Source organism: Schistocerca gregaria, chromosome X, assembly GCF_023897955.1.
Source record: "Schistocerca gregaria isolate iqSchGreg1 chromosome X, iqSchGreg1.2, whole genome shotgun sequence".
Classification (NCBI taxonomy): domain Eukaryota; kingdom Metazoa; phylum Arthropoda; class Insecta; order Orthoptera; family Acrididae; genus Schistocerca; species Schistocerca gregaria.
This window is the reverse complement of record NC_064931.1, coordinates 381,503,692-381,517,713: the sequence shown is the minus strand read 5'-3', so window position 1 is coordinate 381,517,713 and position 14,022 is coordinate 381,503,692. Positions and strand designations below refer to the sequence as shown.

The following is a 14,022-nucleotide window of genomic DNA, read 5'->3' as shown; positions in this document are numbered from 1 at the left end:
TGTGCGCCTCGGAACGTTACCTCAGAACTTAGTGTTGTTCTCACACACATTCGGCAGAGCTGCCTTCTATAAACTACATTTTCTTCCAAAACCTGGCAAAAAGGGCTTTTGGAGGGAATTACTTCAAACAGTGATGTCGAAGCCTAGATCTTACGCTTATTTTCCATAGTAGGACGAATTTTCTTAGGATATTGCAAAGCTGGAAATTTGTTTGTGTTAATGGTTTAACTTTATAACGTTGCTATGTCGTAAGAAGCACGCATTTCATTTCTCAGTTATAAACGTCTTAGACGTTAACACATTACGGACAGATCGCGAGTTTAGTCGTGCTCCGCGCGCAGTTCGTTACGGATGGATCTCGTTATTCTGTGTACAGTGTCTGTAGATGCCATTTGTTGTGATATACTTTAACTACTTTGTCTATTTAGGTGTTTACAACATTAGTCAATGAATGAAACTTGAGTCCCTTGTACTTTTTGCTTATTAAGCATGTTGACTGTATTTTGATATTTCAGAGAGTTACTATTTTGATCCTGAAGTTTGTCGTGTTTTTGCAGATAGTGCTATGCAGAAAACGGAAGTAAATGAACGAATCTCAAATAGTTTCGAAGATTTTTGAGCTTGATTATTCGGATGTTCCTAGGGAAAATGAACATGCGGATGATAGCATCAATGAATGTTTTTTTTTTTTTTCATTCTCAGCACTATTCCAGCGACAGTGAAATGATCATATTTGTAAAAATAACGTCAAGCAGCGGTGTTTTGAAGTGATTCCGACAGTAACGATGATGGTAATTCTATTTGTGGAAATGACTCGTTTTGTCATATTGTTACTCCTTTTGAGACGGCGCTCGCGTCTCACTCGGGCACTGGCAATGCCATTGCACGTGTGACGCTTGGACGCCGTCTCGAATGTGTTTATTACCAACGCAGGTCTCGCTAGTGGTCGGAAATCCTGATACGAAACACCTGTTAATTTTTATCACATGCGAATCAGCGGTAGCAAATTGCGTGTGTCAAAGTTCCACACTGTCACGGAACTGACGGAGAAATGGAACGCTTTGAAGAATCAATAGAGTGCATACTGCTCTAGTAACAAAACCTAGCGATGCGTGGCTGCCAACAAAATGCGGCTTTCGGAGAAGCCATCCTACATCAGAACTGTAGAGGCAACAAGGCAACGCGATATTTCTCAATGTGCAGAGCGTCTTTGACTCTAGGTGACAAAATGGCCTTCTATTACTATTTTCTTGTAAGGACTATTAATTTTTTGTGATAGACACAGATCATCCTCTAGCGTTACAAAAAGATCCACCGCACATTCCTATAACTACGGAGCACTCCAGACAAAATTTCTTTCTCTGTTTAGATCTTTTGCCCTAAATATAAAATCTCACCCACTGGTTCTATGACTTGAAGTCGATAGACTTAAATAAATACACTTATAGCTGACTATTGGACTTTTCATTCAGTTTTATACTTTAATAGTTTTAAAACCTGTTTTTAAACAACTATTGTACTGTATGATGTCAATTAGTCATTTATAACTATGCTAGCCGTGGCAGTTTTAAAACAATCTTCTTTGACTTAATTGGTAATTTGTGTTACTTGCTATTGAAATTTTTCGTTATACTTAATTTCAGTGTTACAGTAATTGTTGTTCAAGCCTACTTTCAAACTTACGCTTATTATGTTCTACCATTCGTTGCTGGAGCTTCTCTGTATTAAGGACAATCCGACCAGGTTTATTGGTTAAAAGACACTGGTTCAGATATGTTCCATTTACACGTACCTCTTCTTCGTGTTCTCGGTGTAAGGATCCCAAAACTTCCTCTACAAAAGATGAAGATGGTTTTGGTGATACGAAATTTCCTTGCCTGGGCCTTCTTTCTTTTGCGAATTTCTTACAATCCTAATGAAGTCTGGTGGAACTAAAAACGAAACCTACACATTTTATCAAAATATGATAAAAACTACACAAAATGTGACGGTCGGAAACCATTTTGTAAATGTAATTGATCATAGATGCGTAAAATACAGAGAAAAACAGATGAAAGGCTGGAAAGAAAAACACTGATAAGGTAGGAAGTCAGAAATTTAGGCGAGAATTTATATAACAATAGCAAAATTTACTATGTTAAACCAGTAGCTTAGATAATGTCGACAGAAGATTGGTAGATATCTTAAAAAAATATTTATGCAAGTGGCACGATAGAAAATTCTGCGTATAAACATGCCCCCACCAACAACACCAAAGTACGAGCAGAAAGGAGGTATTAGCGATTATATGTGCAGTACTTGTACGGGATGAGGTTTTTTCTGGTAACAGACCAGAAATCATCAAGCCGTTTTTAGTTTTATTTCTTTCTTACCAGACAGAATGACGTAACAACTACAGAGGTGTGGTTCGTTTCTTAGTTACTATACATATACGACCCAGTAAACGTCAAAGAGCCGTCATTTTCACGCTACTGCAATATCTCGCCTTTTAAAAAGCCCTAATCCCGACCTTCACTGGCAGGAGGTTTTGTGTTGGTCGTTATATGAAGCAGCCTGCCATGCAATTGAAGAACTGCCAATAACAGCACGGATAGTTGCTTCAGATTTCTCAAAAGGATCCAACGTTACGAAACGTCCTACGTTGGGTGCAAAACGGTTAGCCACGCCACGTAACTACTCGTATGGGTTCCACGTGCAAAGCTTATTTTTCGCTTAAGTAGCGATTGTCGGTTACACAAGGGGATCTTCTCCTGGCGACTGACCGAGCGAAGTGGCGCAGTGGTTAGCACTCTGGATTCGCATTCGGGAGGGTGGACATCCAGATTTAGGTGTTTCGTGGTTTTCGTAAATCGCTTAAGGAAAATGCTGGGATACTGTCTTTGTAAGGAAATCTCCAAATTCCCTTCTCCCCCCCCCCCCCCCCACCCTTTTACTCCCCAACCGAAGCTTGTACACCGTCTCTAATGACTTCGTCCTTCAACTTTTCTGTAGAGAAGGAGAATGATACACACCGTGTGGCGACTTCTTCCACGCTTCGTAAGAAAGTACTTGCACTACTGAATATTGAACACTTGTGTATCTCCAGAAAGAAAGCAGTAGCATGACGCCATGCTGATTAGCCTATTATAGACAAGGACATTCACAGATGAGTCATAATGTGACCCCCTGCTTAATTGCGTCTTGATACACTCTTGGAACGGAGTATAGGAGTACTTCTGTGTGTCCGTGGTAGGTATTCGGAGGCAGGCTGCACCAGATGTCTACGCTAAGTCATGCAATTCCCGCAAATTACAGGCGGGTGCTGTGTGCATGTGGAGCTGGCACTCCATAGCGTCCCAGATGTGTTCCATTAGGCTCAGATCAGGCGAATTTTGTGGCCAAGAAATCACCGCGAGAACACGATCATGCTCCCCAAACCACTGTTGCAGGATTATGGCCTTCTGACATCGACTGTTATCCTGATGGAAGCTGCCATAAAGCATGAAAGAATGCAGACGGCCTGCAATAATCTTCACGTAGTCCATAGCTGTCATGGTACCATTGAAGCCGAGGTGAATGTCACCCATACCATAGCACTGCCCACATCGCCCACTTTCCGTGGCGCAGCGCATTTTTCGAGCAACCGTTCGCGTTGGTGACGACGTTTCCAGACACAATCGTTGACCTAGTGCAACAGGGTCTGTTATTCATTCGACCAGGCGGCACGTTTCCATTGATACACGTTTTGCTGCCCAGTGCAATAGTAATTGATGATGCCATTGGGCCAACATGCGAATACACAGGGGCCACATGGTCAACAATGTATGCGTTATATATCGCCGCCTATCCTGCTTTACAGAGTGGGCAAGCCTCCGACATCCACGTTGTGTGATTAGGTGTGGACGTCCAACAACATGCTCACGACAGTAGCACGCGAACAGTTGACCAGCTTCGCCTTTTCCTAGTCACTCGTTCCCAGTTGCTGCGCCCTAACAATCTGTCCTCTGTCACAGTCGTATGTGTTACGCAACTTTACCAGGCGGCGTTCATTCTAGCGGTGGGCATTCTGTTAGGCTCATCAGTGTGCAACGCCTGGTAAGGGCGTGCCAGCAGTGTTCAGAGCAACAATCAGCTCCACATAAAGTATGTCCACATGCTGTTTCACAATGAAAAGTGGTAAGAGTGGTAGATTCATTTTCCAAATTAACCTACGCCTGCAAACTACAGTCAGTAGTAGTAGTAATCGTAGATGAAGCTGAGTCCGATGTCAGCACCTCTGTACATTTGGGAATGTCACGAGATACACGCAGCGGTCCAGCGTCTTGTTGGTCGTAGTGGGGACCCTTCTCAAGTGTACGCTGAATCCTCGTGCTCGAACTGCCTAAACCTATTTGCGATAGATGATGCCCTTGTTGCGTGCTTGGCGACTACGGAAAGTCACACCTTTATTGGCTATGGTACTGGACGTATAGCTGTTCAAATATGAAGCAAGCATTTCGTGAGAAGCCGTGGATTGCAATGGTTTCTTCATCTGAGATCTGAAAATCCTTACTAATATTTCTGCCTCTCCATCTGATTGTGGATGAAAAGATTCTATTAGGAGGTTGTGAATACAATGTGAAGAGCGATAATCCATAAACGTTGTGAGGTAAACTGCAGCCAGTCTGTAACTATTGCGCCAGCCACTGTGGCCGAGCGGTTCTAGGCGCTTCAGTCCGGAACAGCGCGCCTACTACGGTCCCAAGTTCGAAACCTGCCTCGGGCATGGATGTGTGTGATGTACTTAGGTTAGTTAGGTTTAAATATTTTCTAAGTCTAGGGGACTGACGACCTCAGACGTTAAGTCCCATAGTGCTTGGAGCCATTTGATTTTTTTGTAACTATTGCTTTCCTATTGTGAACATGCTATGTAATGCTTTGAACTTCTTTTAAATAATATGTGTAACAATAAGTCGTTATGAAATGGTATTTCCTAAGAATTCAAGTTAATAACTAACTACTGGTCTATTTCACTGCAGTGGTGGTGGTGGTGGTGGTGGTGTGGTGATGGTGGTGGTGGTGGTGGTGATGGTATGTCTAGAGTCTTTAACAAATGGTTCAAATGGCTCTGAGCAGTATGGGACTTAACTTCTGAGGTAATCAGTCCCCTAGAACTTAGAACTACTTAAACCTAACCAACCTAAGGTCATCACACACATACATGCCTGAGGCAGGATTCGAGCCTGCGACCGTAGCGGTCTCGCGGTTCCAGACTGGAGCGCCTAGAACCGCTCGGCCACACGGGCCGGCAGTGTTTAACAGCGAGGTCATTAGCTCCCTCATTCAGTTAATTGGATACGAATGTGTTCTTTTGTGAGAAATGTACCTAAAAAGGTAAAGTATAAAATGTAATTCTCAGTTACAAAATACACGAACTGTAGCTACAATATAGCTAAAATACTATAGCAGAGAACTGTGCCTGGTTGATCACTGGAGAAACGGAAGATGAAGCAATCATCCTGGAAATACATTAAAATCTTCTACCTAAGAAACTACTGACAAGGTTGGACAACACACAGAATCTTAAAAAAACGCATATCACATTCGATTCATCCGTCTCCTAAAACAAAGAATGTAGGTCAGCTGGTAATCTGGATGCATCTCTCAAAGCTTGGTATAAAATGCATTCTATTAAAAAGTGATATACATATAACTGTACATCACAAGCACTGCACACTACTGGGTCCCCCTGCCGGAGGAGGACAGTGCCCTGTCGGGAGATCCGTTTCGAGTGCTTCCTCCCGCCGCAGTGGCCGGAAGGAGGAACTCCATGGCCGTGTAGGTTGTTCCATCGACAGTAGCTTGTTGTTCCTCAACCCTAGCCACTCCTCCTCCCACAGACGCGTGATCCTGTGCTTCAGTAGCGATGCAACTTTATGTACAATGGCAGTACGATCGGAAATTGTATTTTCCGAGCCGGCCGGGGTGGCTGAGCGGTTCTAGGCGCTATAGTCTGGAACCGCGCGACCGCTACGGTCGCAGGTTCGAATCCTGCCTCGGGCAGGGATGAGTGTGATGTCCTTAGGTTAGTTAGGTTTAAGTAATTCTAAGTTCTAGGGGACTGATGACCTCAGAAGTTAAGTCCCATAGTGCTCACAGCCATTTGAACCTTTTTTTTTTGTATTTTCCAAGACGGCATTCTTAGCTGCTGTGTCTGCTGCTTCATTACACTTAATTCCCATCCGCCCTAGTATCCAGCAGAATGACACATTTTACTGCAGTCGTAGAGAAGTACATATTTAATATGTCAATCTAATCAGATAAGATCCCCACATTGCAGAATACTGACTTGGTATTAGAAGCAATCTTTAAAATTCGTATACCATGTAACTGTGCAAACGGGTTGTGAGAGTAGTTGACCATTAACAAACTTATTAATTTATTTTTCATAAGAACAGCAGTAACGAGCGCAGTGTCCCACGTGCTACAAAGAATTAGTCTCAAAGCCAACACTATTAGGCATTTAGGCCTATCGTTCAATGAGATTATAATTTATGCTTGTCTCTGCACTTTGTATGAAAATTTAATTGACATGTTGTGTAATGAAGACGACACTATGTGGGCCAATATTACTATGAATTATTTGAGTTCTGTAGAGGTCATGATTGTAATTTTATCCGATTTGGAAACTAAATTGTTTTGGATTACAACATGTACCTGAATTTGCGCATCAAATTCTGTTCTGCAGGCCGTCTACTGCGGGATATCCGGTAGTAGTTTTTCTACCCTCTACAACTTTCGCATTTGCACACAGACTAGCGGTAAGCGCTAAGAATTTACAGAAGGCGATTTTTCACAGAGACCTACACTACTGGCAGTCGTCAATATGATGTAGTCTGGCGCCACGTTAACCACAAGTAATCAGTCGATTGGAAAAAGAATATACCGCGCATGTTAGTCGGTGATGGTACCTTCTTGTAGCGAAATAACGTCCTTGGACCCCTCAGAATGTCCTCGATAAGCCCCAGAGATACGATAAATTGGACCACAAACGTTACCGTTTAGCACAGGTTATTGACACCTGAAGAGCACCACTTCGGTATATACTACCTTTTGGCTGTAGATCTTTCATCTGTATGAAATAGTATGTTTATAATGGTTGCAACATTGTTACACAAACCTAGCCCAATAATGTGGACGCCTTAAAAATCATACTCTATAAATTATGCAACATGCACCACAGTCTGAATGTTTTATGCAATTCACTTTGTTTGGGTGACCTCTGAATACTTCCCGTCACACGTGCATGTAGGTGCTTGCTCTATGCAGACTGCAATAATTCTTAGTGTTCAGCTCTCTCGGTAATCGTAACGTTAGAAAACCTGAGCGAACGCTTAACAGCATCAACACCCTACTGGTTGCGTGAAATTGGGCACACAAATAAAGTAAAATCCCAATGTGACATCATACTTACTTTCCATTTTGGACATCTGGAGCACGGAAACCTGATAGTCCACTTTGATCCAGACGTTTTCCTTGTATCACGAAAAATCGGAAGCTGACAAAAGGAACTGGACGACAAGCATCAATTACGATGAAAGGTTGGATTGGTATCAAATTCTGATAGAATTTGTTTCTTCACCTAAATGTTTGGAACTAGACACGAAAAACATGTGTCCTCATATGAACGAAATTGATTTTAAGTCAGTGTTTCTTTCTAGAGATATTGCTGACTCATAAGATTTTCCTGTTATTTTTCTCACTTTCAAAATAACGAAAAATAAACGGTTCGAAGACTTTTTTTGCAAGAAACCTCACACTTTTCAATGGTAGGCGTTCCTTATTGCTTTTATTACGTCTACACCATGAAGAAGTGTGACTTCCCCAACAATATAATACTTTGTAACGGGGAAATTTGTTGTTCCTATTTGCCGTCTTGGTCTCAGTGCCAACTCTTTGTAACAGATCCTTAGTCAGTAAAACCTTCTATTGGTAGTTCTCCCAACGCTGAAGTCATAAGCTTCTAGGGGTATTTGATTTTCACATTTTCCTCGCTATATATTTATCCTTGAACGCTCGCTTCTCTAATGTTCAACTGAGTTACATACGAGTTCTGGTTATGATAAGATGACTGTTTATGTATATTGCATCCAAGATATTAAGCAAGATAAGGTCAAAAATGTTACTGTATTTTGCCCTCAAGATATTTACAAAGATAAAAAACTGCTATTACAGTGACAGAAGCAAATGTTGTGCGATGAAGTAATACTGTAGCACCGATGTATGGATGAAGCAGTAAGCAGTCTATGGTACATATCTACAGGCACCGATAAAAGCGCACTTTATGAACCTCCTACCAACTGTGAAGGAGCGAATGCGAACAGACTGGTTGACATCTGCTAGAAAAGCGAAAGCAAGGCCAAACAGCAGTCAATTCACAAAATATGCATGATTTAGCTGTATATAATTAACAGAAGTAGAAATGCGCGCTCTTTCAGGAAAACTTTTTGGATGCAGGGCTGCCGAAACCTCAAGCACCATTCGCATAAACAGTGTCAATCATCGTTAACGTTGAACCAAGAATAATGTAGGAGAGAAACTGCAGAAGCTTGGCTTCATACGATTTACAATAGATCCGCATGCGATATCATCTGTAAGAGATCCAGTGGTGAGCATAGTAACTTTTCTTGCCCTTTATTTCAATCTATAATAGTTTGTTTTCTTGTTTAATTAATCAGAACGGTAACCTACTGTCCGTGACGGTATGAACGAACTTCTTGGTCCTCGGGTTATTTTGTTGTTTTCAAGCTTCCCCCAGAGCCATATTTCGCATGTCCATATTTGTGAGAGACTTCCGCGTAGTCCGCTTATGGCTGCACACAGCGCCGAGAGCTGCTTCGTGAATCAGTCCATTCACAGTACTGCTATTGTTATACGTAGTAAAATTACTATTCTAGCCCAATGGAGAAACATATACCATTATCGGAATGTGGAACATAAAATGACTTACGGATGCAAAAATAATTTGTGTCCTACAAACGACACGTGAGAGACGAATCTGAATGTTGTAGCTGCCGTCCACGTGCTAACTCAATAAAAATATAGATCAGCGCTGCGAGTTAAAAGCAGAAAGATCAAGTCGTTTGACGTCATCAGACTCAAATGTTTAACACTATGTGGTAGAACCGTTTAAGTACCGCAACGATCATTAAAAGTTGTCAAATAATTTCTATGAGTTTTAAGACGTATGCCATAACAGACGGACTGAACTGTAGAGGGCTCTTCCAACATGAGAAGCTAACAGAATACTCGATAAACTAGTCTGTGTTATTGTATTCCTAATCGCAAAGAATACTTTGCTATAAACTGGCAATAACGTAAGGTATTCTTTCCTACAAATTACTGTCAGACTTGTACACAACTAAAGAACAAAAGCGTAGAACAATATATGCATAGAATTTCCTGTTTATCTTACTTGCTTCTGCAGGTGATCATTCGAGTAATGCACTAATCAAAGGTAAGTATTTTTGAAATCCGATTAGTTCTCAAATTACACGCGCGTTGTTTTTGGAGGAACTGGGAATAGTAGTCCTCTTCACAGCAATGTTTTCTCGCAAGCATCTGCCTATTCATTTCCCGAAGGATCTGCCTCTATAATCACTGGAGCTGTTAAATCTGAAGAACTTGACATTTATCAGGGAAAATTTCTTTCTGTTAGAAGAAATGAACATTTTTCTGGCGTTGAAGTCAGTGCAGCATTACAGGAAAATCGTAGGTGTGCTCTCCCACATACTTTATTCTGCTCTGTAGAGACATCGCCCGTTTTGAATGTTACGATGTGTGCTGGACGTCTACTTCTCAGCAGCATTACTGGGCGGATTGGCGTTTTCTTCCCGTGCAGTATGTCACTGGCGTTGCATTTAAAAGTTGAATAAGGGCAGGTTTATTTTTATTTGAAGGTAGTGTTGCACCGTCAGGGAAATCAATTCGACACCGTAACATATACTTTTTTGCAGAGCCCTGCGCAGACTGTGAACAAAAAGAGCCAGCTGATTACATCTCCCCGTCTCGGGATCGATTTCCTGCAGCCCCGTTGGCTCGCTCCCAAACTGCCCACAGCGAACCAGGGATTTCCTGCGGAAATGTTTATGATAGGATACTTGCACACACTTTGTGCTAACATTTTGGGATTGTCCTGTTGCCGAAAAAGGTGAACGAAGACGGGTCCTTCTTTTGCCCTTGGAGAACATGGGTTGATTGACGGTCTAAATATAATTTTTTGGCAATTTCGAATAACATGGCCTACTAGCAAGCTTCATCTCGTTTTAGATGTCATTATATTATCAGTAGCAAAAAATGGTTACGTTTGAACTAAATAAATGTTACAATTTTCAAAGTAGCAAACTTCCACTTGCGTCTCGAGCAATGGACGATCTCTAGGAATCCACTTTCTTTTGCTAACTTTTGACCAAATTGGCATTGGCCTGACGAACCCCATGAAGACGGCTGTATGTGTCTGCATTCCGGGATGTGTGACAAATGTATACAGCGTGTCTCTCCTACGAACCGTCAGATACATTTTCTCTACTGTTTCGGCAGATACTTTTAATATTGATTTTACAACGTGTAGACGGACTAAGCCCAAACGAAAACTGTTCATCGCATGTTTCATGCGACGCCCAGCGTCGATGCAAAGCGTCTGTTTCTTTCCAGTTACAAACAAAATAATTTAAAGTTAAATTTTACGTGCCCTTTCAGCAGATCAGTCCCAAATTAGTCTAATGTGATATTCTTTTTACCAATATGTATTAACAGGAACAGTAAAACACGAGGAATAATGAGTACACCAGCAGGGACAGCATCGCTTTGGCCCGCGTTGACTGCTACAGCCATGCAGAAGCGCGCTGCTTGGTCGCTGCTGGAGTACTCGTTGTTCTTCGTGTTTTACTGTTACTGTTAATGTCTGTGTATAAAACGAATATCGCACTACAATAATCTAATGGTTGTGTAAACTTTTCTATCAAAAATCATTTTCTTGAAATGGGGAAACAAACAGAAGAATTACGTCGACACTGGGCTCGTATGAAAGGCGTGATGAGTAGGACTTGTCTCGGCTGACACCAGGTGACGCTGCAAAAATGAAATTTTTAATATTTTTCGAAACACTAGAGAGAATTCGCCTGGCGACCCGTAGGAGAGGCACCCGGTATATCGATATCAAGTAAGCTATTAAGGTTTTTGCCCCTGGCGAAATTGAATTGTATAAACGGATACTTGAATCATAGAAATGCTAAGAAGATAACAAATACGGCAGTTGTTAAAGATAACTTAATACTGATACTAGCGTAGAGTCACCAGTATTCCCTTGAAAATTATGCTACTCATTCTTCTCACGTGATCTGAATTTAAAAAAAATGTATGACCATCTTCTAGGTTGGAAAACATGTTCTGTACTTTAGTTCGTAATTATAATGTACCGGACATAGAATATTTTTATTTCTCTTCTGCCAGAGAAAGTAACCGAGAATTTCTAGGAATTAGCTTCAATCTTAGACTGGGAACATGTGTAACCGAAGAAGACCAAGGACCTGAAATAGACCCTGATGTACAAGTATTTCCCGGAAACTATTCTCTTCAAATCTCCGTCTCATTTATATCAGAAGTTTCTTGAATTAATTTTTAAGTGTAGACAGTGATTTATGCGATTACTTGACGACAGTTACCTCGAAGAAGATAAAAATATTTTTCTTCGTAACTGACATGTGACTCTGTTGTTTCGATGCTGTTGCTTTTTATTCTCGCGTGATATGTAGAGAAACTTTACTTCTAATTTTAAGAGAATCTTCTAAGTCACGTGCGCTAGTACTGACGACATAGGCTTTTCAAAAACCATTAAGAGAACCATACAGGTTTTCGCCTGTAACTCTACTTTATATGCTCTTGTGCTATTCACAATGTCCTGCTGTTACACCATCATAAAAATGATATAGAAAACGAAAACTTGCGAACATTTTGTCAGTACGTTAATAGTTCATGAGCCTAGTGTTGACTATGGAGTGGAATGTACACACAGATAACAGTTCAAAAAGATGACAATAGAAATGCGAGAAAGACAACCAGACACGTGCAAAACACAACAGTATCGACTACAGTTACAATGCATCACTGCTGTATGATACATTGGCAATAACAGGCAATAACAGCGAATAAAATTACCGTTGTCTTCTATTTGCGGGTGGGTTGTAGTCTTCTGAAGTCAAACTGCATACCAGAGTCTGTTCTTTTTAACAGTTTGCCACTCACTATCTGAGGATTTTGCTGCTGAGATCAACTTCTAATGAGCAAAACCATGGCGTTCTTTAAAGCTGCTGAGCGCTAATGTAAAGGTGTCTGGCAGAGAGTACTTACCCGTGCGAGTGCTGGCTGCTACTGCTGCTGACTGCTGATAGCTGGCTGCCGGTTGCTGGTACCGGTGCTGACCTGCGGGCGACCAAGCGACGACTGCACGCGGTCGCAGTGCCGCGTGCCACTCGCCACCCACGCAAATCAATGGAATAGCCACAGTGGCGCCTCCGGCCGGCCGACTCCACAACTATCAGACAGCAAGACGCTTTCACTTTCGTCTGTTTCGAACGTGTTGTTCAACCTGCCCACTAACCAACTACAATTACTCCCTGCCTTATTGCCACACCAATGAGATGTGAAAGTAAAAGATTGCTTTCGTCCTTCTGCATTGCAACTCTACATTTCTCACTTGAGTGTTTCCCACGGGGCGCACAGTACCACTTGCAGACTATTTATCGACCGTTCCACTCTAGAACAGCATGTGAGAAGAATGAATATCCAAATCTATCCGTGCGAGCTCTGATTTCTCTTATTTTATCACGACTGTCGTTTCTCGCTATGTATAAGATGCAGTCAAATAAAAACGAGACAGATGGGAAAAGAGCAAGTAAACTGTTAATTATTTCAGGATAATCGTCGTAAGTATGACTACATTTATCCCATTGTGAGACAAGGCGATATATGCCTTCCTGGGAAATGTATACATTTGTCAACGGAACCATGTTTGTATGCAAGCGTGCACCTCTTCGTCCAAAGCAAATAGGCGAACATGAGTGTCTTTCTTCGGAGCTCTAAAATTATGGAAACGCATGTGGAAAGATGAGAACTGTATGGAGGATATGTAAGGGCCGGCCCACATGTTGCCAGAGTTGTATCGAATACGCTTCTGAACTTTCGGTGGGAAGCCTTTACACATACAGTTCCTATCTTTCCCCACGCGACTTCCATATTTTTGGAACCATGAAGAAAAACATTTGTGGCCGCCGATTTTTTTCGGACGAAGAAGTGCGAGTCTGGGTATAATCTAGGTTCCGTAGGAAACCGCAATTTTTTCCATGAAGGCATTGACCGTCTTGTCTCGCTGTAAGGTATGTGGATTAACAGTTATGGCTGTTAATTTTGAAATATTAAACAATTTATGCCTTTTCTTCCATCTGTCTCGTTTTCATTTGCCTACCCCTGATAGATGGGAGTCAACAAAATATTTTAGCATTTCAAGGAGAAAGTTGGTGACTGAAATTTCGAGACATGATATAGCTCCAACGAAAAACACCTTTGTTTTACTCAGGGCTTCCCAACCTTTTCAGCTGGCGGACTCCTTCTTCCGTCGAAAATCCATGGCGGACCCCTAGTCAGTCCAGAGCACAGTAGCTTTAAATTTCAGAGTGAAACCCATTGGAACTGAAAGCTTCTTAATGTAAGTGCCCTGTTCCCAATGATTCCCTCTCCATCCCCCCCCCCCCCCCCTCCCCGAAGTATCAATAGTCTTTGGGTTAGAGATGAATGAAAACAACTTGAAATTAACGATCCAATTTTAATTCCCCCCGTATCCAGATACTTACTAGTGGATTTACTCCCTTTGTTCAACACACTATAGCCTGATTAAAATTACTTGAAATTTCACACATTGGAGCTGTCTTCCTCCAAGAGCAATCAACGTCACGTCCAAACTGTTTGCTGTTGACAAGCTGCTGCTTGTGGTCTGCTCACTTCTATGGG

The 14,022-nt window shown here is 41.8% G+C and overlaps 1 protein-coding gene across 1 annotated transcript in view; it reads right to left on the bottom strand.

Annotated features, from left to right (window-relative positions):
• LOC126297751 (calcium-dependent secretion activator-like) overlaps positions 1 to 12,457 on the bottom strand; it is a 1,391,877-nt gene extending 1,379,420 nt beyond the window's left edge. Inside the window, exon 1 of the mRNA XM_049988921.1 lies at positions 12,367 to 12,457. The gene's annotated coding sequence lies outside the window, so the exon portion shown is untranslated. The remainder of the gene's footprint in view (positions 1 to 12,366) is intronic.
• Positions 12,458 to 14,022: the final 1,565 nt, after the last annotated feature.